A 9,505-nucleotide genomic window follows, 5' to 3' on the forward strand; every position below is an offset into this window, starting at 1 on the left:
CTTTTCCCATTCTGTAGGTTGTTTTGTCTTATTTACTGTGTCCTTTGTCTTACAGAAGCTTCTTAGTTTCAGGAGGTCCCATTTATTAATTGTTGCTCTCAGTGTCTGTGCTAATGGTGTTATATTTAGGAAGTAGTCTCCTGTGTCAATGTGTTCAAGAGTACTTCCTACTTTCTCTTCTATCAGGTTCAATGTAACTGGATTTATCTTGAGGTCTTTGATCCATTTGGACTTGAGTTTTATGCATAGTGAGAGATATGGATCTACTTGCAATCTTCTACATGTTGACATCCAGTTATCCCAGCACCATTTGTTGAAGATGCTTTCTTCTTTCCATGGTACAGTTTTGGCTTCTTTGTCAAAAATCAGGTGTTCATAGGTTTGTGGATTAATGTCAAGATCTTCAATTTGATTCCATTGGTCCACATGTCGATTTTTAAGCCAATACCAAGCTGTTTTTATTACTACAGATCTACAGTAGAGCTTGAAGTCTGGAATGGTAATTCCTCCAAAAGGTGCTTTATTGTAAAGGTTTTCTGTTTTTTCATATGAAGTTGAGTATTCTTTCGAGGTCTGTGTTGGGATTTTGATGGGGATTGAATTAAATATGTAGATTGCTTTTGGTAAGATTGCCATTTTTGTTATGTTGGTTCTACCTATCCATGAGCATGGGCGATCCTTCCATTTTCTGATATCTTCTTCAATTTCTTTCTTCAAGGACTTAAAGTTCTAGTAATACAGGTCTTTCACTTCTTTGGTTAGAGTTACCGCAAGGTAGTTTATATTATTTGTGGCTATTGTAAAGGATGATGTTTCTCTGATTTCTTTCTCGTCCCATTTATCATTTGTGTATAGGACGGCTACTGTTTTTTTTGTTTGTGTGTTTGTTTTTTTAGTTACTCTTGTATCCTGCAAAGTTACTAAAGGTGTTTATCAGTTGTAGGAGTTTCCTGGTAGAATTTTTGGGGTCACTTATGTATACTATCATAACATCTGCAAATAATGAAAGTTTGACTTCTTCCTTTCCAATTTGTATCCCCTTGATCTCCTTTTGTTGTCATATTGCTCTAGCTAGAACTTTGAGTACTATATTGAATAGATATGGGGAGAGTGGACAGCCTTGTCTTGTTCCTGATTTTAGTGGAATCACTTTGAGTTTCTCTCCATTTAATTTGATGTTGGCTTGCTGTAAATTGCCTTTATTATGTTTAGGTATTCTTGGCCTCTCTGGGACTGAATTTGAAAATCTAAAAAAATGGACAATCATATACGCAAATTAAATCAAGACCAGATAGACAATTTAAATAGACTTATAACTCCTCTGGAAATAGAAGCAGTCATTAAAAGTCTTCCAACCAAAAAAAGCCCAGGGCCAGATGGTTTCAGTGCAACATTCTACCAGAATTTCAAAGAAGAACTAATACCAACACTCCTCAAATTGTTCTACACAATAGAAACAGAAGGAACACTGCCAAACTCTTTCTATGAGGCTACAGTTACCCTAATACCCAAACCACACAAAGATGCAACAAAGAAAATTACAGACCAATCTCCTCATAAACATTGATGTAAAAAATACTCAATAAAATACTGGCAAACTGAATCCAAGAACACATCAAAAAAATCATCCATCATGATCAATTAGGCTTCATCCCAGAGATGCAAGGATGGTTCAACATACGAAAATCTGTCAATGTAATCCATCATATAAACAGACTGAAATAAAAACATAATCATCTTCTTAGATGCTGAAAAAGTTTTGATAAAAAGTGGCTCTTAGACATTGTATGGAGAAATGGGAACAATGTTTCAATAATACACTGTTCTGGGATAATTTATAGTTGGGACTTATCTTGGTTAGCAACAGCTTGGCCTTGGGAGGCTGACTGTCTTGTCCTGAGTCAGAAATGGCTTGTATAGCCACTACCTTCCCAAAATGGCACCTGCATTTTGCAGCTTGAGTTTGATATGAATTAATTCTTTCTGAGGGGATAACAGTCCTGCTGGGAGACAGCAATAGCTCAGAGACTTGCTCACTGCTCTGAAGCAAAATAAGTATGTGCTGAGGGAGTACTGTCTCCACACAGCCATGTGTATGAGAATGGCACCCACAATAACCAATGAGCATGAGTAGCTCATAGCTGCCTGAAGGGGACTGGAGTTGGTCAAAATCAGAGAGGAATGTGTGAACCTGATAGAAGCTTGGAAACTCTTGTGGATGGTTTGACTGTTAAATACAGATTACTAATGAAGATGGACCTCAGGCAGGTGCACAGAGTCTATTTTCGAGTTACATTGTAGTGAGTATGAAAAACACTCAACATTTCCATAGGGCTGTCTTTTTAAAATATATTTAAAGTTCAGTAAAACCCCTGGGTCAGAAGACATAAAGAAGATGGCTCTTTGCACTTAAGGTTCCCAAAGCAGGGGCTCCTACAGCAAACAGGGATGGTCTAGGGCACACAGCAGGCACCAGGCTTGGTCAGAAGGCACAGAGGGATGGGCAAAATTGTGGACAGGAGCTTTTATTGTGGTTTCTGTGGGCATCGATAGATAGATGAGGCTGAGCAAGCGTGTTTAGGATTGGCTAGTGGACTCTAGTCTTTCCTGGGGTAGTGGGGTGCCCCTCCCCTAAGTGTGAGAGTGTGACTGCTGGGTTGGTTGGCCTACATTTCACAGGTGTAGCCACCAGTAAGCCTACTCACCCTTGAGGTTACTATCTTTGGGAATTCTTTGAAGTTGCTGCAAAGAGTTAGTCCTCCAGGGCCACTGGGGCTCCAGATGTCAACACATTAGGTTTCAGAAAATTAAATAAATGGTCAATAATATTTCTTTACAGCAGGGCAATATTCAGCTTTAAATTCCTAATATCTGTCACAGTAATGTATACTTTATAAACAGTGGGAATCTCCAGTGTCTGCAGGATGATAAATTGCTGTAGCCCCTCACTGAGTGAGTATATACCCTTCACTGAGTATACACCCCTCACTGAGTGAGTATATACCCCTCACAGAGTATACACCCTCACAGAGTGTATACCCTTCACTGAGCACATACCCCTCACTGAGTGAGTATATACCCTTCACTGAGTACATACCCCTCACAGAGCATGTACCCCTCACTGAGTGTATACCCTCACTGAGCACATACCCCTCACTGAGTGAGTATATACCCCTCACAGAGTATATACCCTCACTGAGCATATACCCCTCACTGAATGAGTATATACCCCTCACTGAGTATATACCCTCACTGAGCACATACCCCTCACTGAGCGATGCCTGTAGTTGGTTGTTTTTTACTCTTTGCTCTTTTACTCCTTGCTCTTGGCTCTTTTGGGGGGTCTGCCATCCAGTTCCCAAATAAATAACACAGAGGATTACTCTCACGTATGAATGCCTGGCCTTAGCTTGGCTTGTTTCTTAGCCTGTTTGTTCATGGCTTTGAGACCTAACAGTTAGAGGCAGATTGTAAGACCCAGAGGACTAGGATGCCTGCTGTGGATAAATCTATGTGTGATATAGGCCGTGAATAACTTCATCTAAGACAGAGGAAGGCAGAAGAAAAGTTGGTTAGACACACTCAGGCACAACCATGGGGAGCAAAACAATAGAGAGAAGCTGTCTGCGGAGTCATGCTCAGGAGCCATCATTAAAGGAGAGAGTCTGCAGGGGCGATGGGGCAGTGTCTGTCCGTCGTCTGTCTGTCTGTCTGTCTCTCTCTGTGTGTGTTTCTCCTATATACCCACTCATGAAATCTCAATACTACAGCTGCCTAAACAATGACAGCACCGGTCGACATCCCAGAATAGATTAGGAAACCTCACGATCAAGAGCTATGGACAATTAAAGCCTGCTGACAGAGAATTACTATTCCCCAGGGACGAGCCCTCTAACTGGCTATCAATACCAGTGATCAGCCCTAAAAATATACAGATATGAGCAACACTAAATGAATATGATAGGTTGCATTTATAGATCCATTCATTTATTCATATATAGATATACTATATATATAGATAGAGATATATTAAGAAGCCATGAATTTGAGAGGGAGTTTGGGAGGAATTGGATGGATTAGAGGGAACAGGAAATATGTAAACAGTATACATATATAAAATTTTAAAAATAAATTCAATATAGAAACAAAATGAAAAGTGAGCGAGTACTCATTCTCTTTTAAGCAAAGCTACTTTATACTTATAATTAGTACTCTCCAGTTTTCAAGAGAAAAAAGTGAATTCACACTTAAGAAAGTAGGTAGACGACAGCACAGTTTGTGGGATGGAGCGCTGCCTCCAGGCATGGCTGGACCCAAGGGCTCCCGATGATGCCAACACGATCCTCTCCATCTTCATCTTCTCACGTCTATTTTCCCTCTCTGTGCATGACCTCATCTTCTCTTCCTTTTATACTGAAAATAGCCCTTCTGTTGTCAGGGAGAGTGGCCTCAGGCAGCTCCTGCTTACTTTCCTCTTTCATCTCCAGATCCAGTGGGAAGAAGGAAGGCAAAGGCCTTCCCCCCCAGCCCCCAGCATCTTAAAAAGAAAGAAAAAGGCAATGAGAGAGGACCACGCCTAGCTATACAACAATCAGGATCAGCTAGGGCACTGAACCCAACTGCTTTCCTGAACAGGGAGAATTTAATGTATCATATCTCTAACTAGCAGTGTGTGGAAGGTGGTTTACCTGAAACGTTAGTCCTGCCCCCTTTATCTCTGTGAAGAAAAAGTCACTAAAAACACAAGAAAAGACTCGGAACAGCATGGAGATGGCAGGTAGAGATGAGCAGCGCCTAGCTCCAGGCTTCAGGTGTTATGGCAGCAGGAGACAAAAAAGTGCATGTTCTCTCTCACGTTCGGATCCTAGCCTCTAGCTGTGAACTATGCGTGTCTAAATGGGAGTAAATATGAGTGAAGGCCAGGACACTACAAAGGGGCCATGAGACTGGGGGGGGGGGTAAAGAGGAGCAGGGCAGGAAGGCAAGAGAGCCAAGTAGAAGGTAATACTTGGTGTGAAAGGTACAACCAGGAAGGGAGGCAGGGAGATGAGAAGCAGGTTGTGGGTAGGAGATAGAAAATCAACCGGCATGAAAGTGGAATGAAAACCCCAAGTAAAAAAACTACTACTTGACAAGCTAATTTAATAACAATAATAATAATAACATTAACAATAAAAATTTAAAGAACCTAAGGTACAAAAGAAAAAAAAAAGGCCGTGGTTGAATACTGATGAGCTGGAGACCCCTTCCAAAGGGCATAGCTACACAGGAAGCAGAAGCCGCTGTTGCTGAGGAAATTTGCCACAAGGCACAGGGACAGGTCTTCCTACAGAAGCATCTTGCCAATTGGGAGAGAGTGAACTGGACGGGCTGCACCTGCTCTGTATAAGCAGCCACCCTTGCCAGAGAGTCTGGCTGAACGAAGTCTATGGGTAAGGCCACGGATGAGTGGAAGTCATAACGATGTGAGAGCCACCAATCAACTCACAGTGATAGCTGTCTTCAGATAGAGCTATTTGACAGGCACAGTTCTAAGAGCTTTTCAGATGTTAGCTTACTTCATCTTCCGGACCCAAGAACCAGGCAGAGGATGCAGAGAGAGAGTTCCCGCTGTATAATCGCAAGGCTCTCATGACCACAGTAACAGAGGCCCAGGACCAGAAGGGCAGTATCTTTGGATGCTGTTGCCTTGGAAGGGCCACTCACTCCAAGTCCTCCCAAGCTGCCCCTTCAAATTCATGCTCTCTTTAAAAATATTTTTTAAATATTTCATTTTAAATAATTACATATATTATGTGTATAACTATATGTGAATAAATGGGTATATCTATAAATACAGAATAAATCTAAACATGGCTTACCATTCTGCTAGTGGGCAAAGCCAAACTCTTTCTAGGGCTCAGCCTTACGATTGTAAAGCAAAATGAAAAAGAGCAGGTTTGGGACTAGGAGCCAATAAATTAGGCGCAGTCCCCCCCTTGAGTCACATGTACAATCCTGAACCATTCACACTAAGTAAAGGACGATGTCGATGAGCCAAATCCAGGCCTGGTTCACAAGTTTGTTGGTTGCTGTGGTCAAGCCCAATGCAGGGCAAGCAGCTCCACCTCTACAAAGCCCAGTGGCTTCTCACAAGCCAGGGAAGTTCTCCCACAGGAAAGGAAAGAACGCTAGAGAAACATCAGAAGAGCTGGTTCCCATGGGGGTCGCTAGTCGAAGAAAATTAAAGCTTTCTTTAAGATCAATAGTACTGCATGCACACATTCGGTGCTTACCAAGCTGATCCTTGCCAGCCCCAAATCACTGGCATGTGCATGAACTCAAGAGAAATCGTGAAGTCTAAACAAGAAAGGACCCCTAAAAAGAAGGCTACGGTGAGAACTGGTACCGTGGAAAGCTACAGACAACAGCAACTGAACAACGGGTTCCTGGGGGTGCCGGCCCAGCTGGGACTCTTCTAAACAGCTTGCACACTTTCCTTGCAAACATTCCCATCCAGGTGGGGTCAGGCCGGGGACACCCCCCTGGTGGCCTAGTGGGGACAGTTGAGTCTGCTGCAAAGGGGATGATGTCATAATGAGTGGAAATTCGAACCTTCCTCTAAATGAAGATTGTCATTTCCATTTAAACAGCCCCTCTCTGGCTGTGTGAGCAGACTGGCTCGCTTGGTGAGCTGGCTGGAAAAGACCTTTCCTGGGCTGTTTTCCACTTTACAACCCTCCAATGAAAGGCCTCTCTCAGGGCTGGAGAGATGGCTCAGTGGTTAAGAACAATGGCTGCTGCTCTAGAGGACCTGAGTTCTGTTCCTAGCATCCCTATGACAGTTCACAACTACCTGTAATTTCAACTCAAGGGAACGTTATACCTTTTTTTTCTGGCCTCTCTGGTCATCTTCACACACACACACACACACACACACACACACACACACACACACACACACACACACGTGAAGAGGGGACAAAGAGCAGCTGGCATTGGGGACAGCAGGGTGCCCACACCTAGTCCTAGAAGTGAGAACACCAGCTGAGGAATCCCAGCTTCGTAAGTCTATACAAAAGCTTAAACGCTGATCGGACCACAGGTCCCAACATTCTAGGCCTCTACAAAAACTGAACCACTTGTTACCTAGGACTAGTATTTCTGGGCACTTAGATCCATAAACCAGCTGCTTCCATTTTCCTGAATTCTGGCCAGATGAAGTAACAAAAATAGGCAGAGTAAAGTATACTCATTTGAGGCTTGGCCAAATCAAGAGGAAAAGAAATTCTCATCACTCCCCACCCTCCCCGGTACCTATAGCCATCGCAGTTGAAAGAAAGCCCTGTGAGACAGAGGCGGGTAAAGTCAGATCTGAGACAGGCCAACTAGTCCTTTCCTGGGGCTAGAGGACCCGGATGCCAGGCTGCCTTCATGTCTCTGTTCTCTGTTACAGAGACACCTTATTATTATCATTATTGTTGTTGTTGTTGTTATTCATTCAAGTCCAGTCCAAGGAAATCAGGAAAGACAGTAAGCCTTAAAGAGTCCCCATTTTTAGAAGAGAAAAGAGTCTTGGGAGTTTGTGGGGTAGTGTGTGTAAGAGCCTGACCTGAGCCCGTCCTGGCAGCTTTCTGTGCTCTAGGGTCTATTTCTTTGACAGGTTCAGGAGGAAAGCCTGTTATCTATTTTTTTTTTCTATTTGGGTATTTAGTTAGTTAGTTAGTTAGTTAGTTAACATTGGATCACAGCCTCCCCTCCCTACTTTCTTTCCACTTCCTCCCCCCTCCCCCTGTCCTCCCTCAATCCACCCCTCCTCTGTATTCACTCAAAAAGGGGCAGGCCTCCCATGGGCTTCAGCAAAGCATGCATGGCACATCAAGCTGCCTTAAGACCAAGTACCTCCCCCTGTATTCAGGCTGGGCAAGGCAATCCAGCATGAGGAACAGGTTCCCAAGAGCCAGCACCTGGGACAGCTCCTGCTCCCATTGCCAGGAGTCCAACAGATAGGTGAAGCTACTCAACGGTCACATATATGCAGAGGGCCTCTGTCAGTCCCATGCAGGCTCCCTGGTTGTTAGCTCAGACTCTGTGAGTTCCCATGAGCCAGGATAGCCATTTCTGTAGGGTTTACTGTGATGTCCCTGACACCATTCCCCCCCACCCCCCGCCACCACCTCCTGGGCTATGCATTCACTCCTGTCAGGAGTCTTAGCTGGGGCCATCCTTGTAGAGTCATGGGAGTTTCCCTTACATCAGGCTTCTAGTCAATCCCATGAAGCCCCCCTTTCCAGTCATCTCTCTCAGCATTCTCCCCCTCCACCCATCCCCAACCCAATACTTAAAGTTTCCATGCCCTGCCCCCCCCCCAGTCCACCCAGGAAATCTCCTGTATTTCCCCTTCCTAGGGAAATCCATGCATCCCCCTTTGGGCCCTCCTTGTTACCTAGCCTCTCTGGGTCTGTGGATTGTAGCCTGGTTATCCTTTACTTGGTGTTTCATCTGCATGTATGTCTGTGTACTACATGTGTGACTGGTGCCTGTGAATACTGGAGGGCTTAAGATCTCCTTGGCACTAAGGTTATAAATGTTGCAAGCCAATACATAGGTGCTGGGAATGAAACCCACTGGGAAGATGCCGAGCATTGAATCCATGTCACATGGAAGAGCAGCAGTCAATGCTTGTAACCAGTCCTAAGCACCCATGAATTTTGAAGAGGAAACACTCAGGGCAGTACTCCCCCTGGGCTTTAGGAGGCTTTGGCTCCTCCTCCATCTCTGTGCTCTCTGGCCAGTCTTGTTCCAGACCTCTCACAGGCCACTGTTCCTCAGACCCCTGCTGAGGTGGTTTGAATTAGAATGGCCCCCATAGGCTCATATATTTGAATGCTTGATCCTTAGTTGATAGAACTGTGTGGGAAGGATTAGGAGGTGTGTCCTTATTGGAGAAGGTGTGCCACTGGGGTGGGCTTTGAGGGTTCGAAAGTTCACATTAGACCCAATCTCTCTGTCTCTGTCTATCTATCTCTATCTCTATCTCTCTCCCTTACCTGTGGATCAGGATGTAAGCTCTCAGTGCCATGCCCTACCACTGATGGTCATGAACTCATCCCCTGAAACAGTAAGCTCCCAATTAAATGCCTTCTTTTTGAAGTTCCTTTGGATATGGTGTCCCTTCACAGCAACAGGGCAGTGACTGACACTTCATGCAAACACTGGTCCTCTCATGATCTCCCTTCTCTTTTATGCAGTGTTCTAACTTTCATGGTTCAAAGACTTACTTGGTGTCTCTCCTCTATTAGATCATAAGCTCCTTGAGAAGAGGAAATTCATCCTCCTGAGAAACAAATGTAATGAATGCTTCACCCTAGCAGGTGCCTAATATATTTTCATTTGAGCGGAGGCACATATAGAATTAAAGTGGACCCATCTAAATGTCCATCTTAAAAATAACTCAGGCCTAGGAATCTGTGCAAACTCTTGGAAGCGAAGACTTGAGTGCATTGCAGGAGGGCAAAGGGAAGAG

Source organism: Peromyscus maniculatus, chromosome 10 (assembly GCF_049852395.1).
Source record: "Peromyscus maniculatus bairdii isolate BWxNUB_F1_BW_parent chromosome 10, HU_Pman_BW_mat_3.1, whole genome shotgun sequence".
NCBI lineage: Eukaryota > Metazoa > Chordata > Mammalia > Rodentia > Cricetidae > Peromyscus > Peromyscus maniculatus.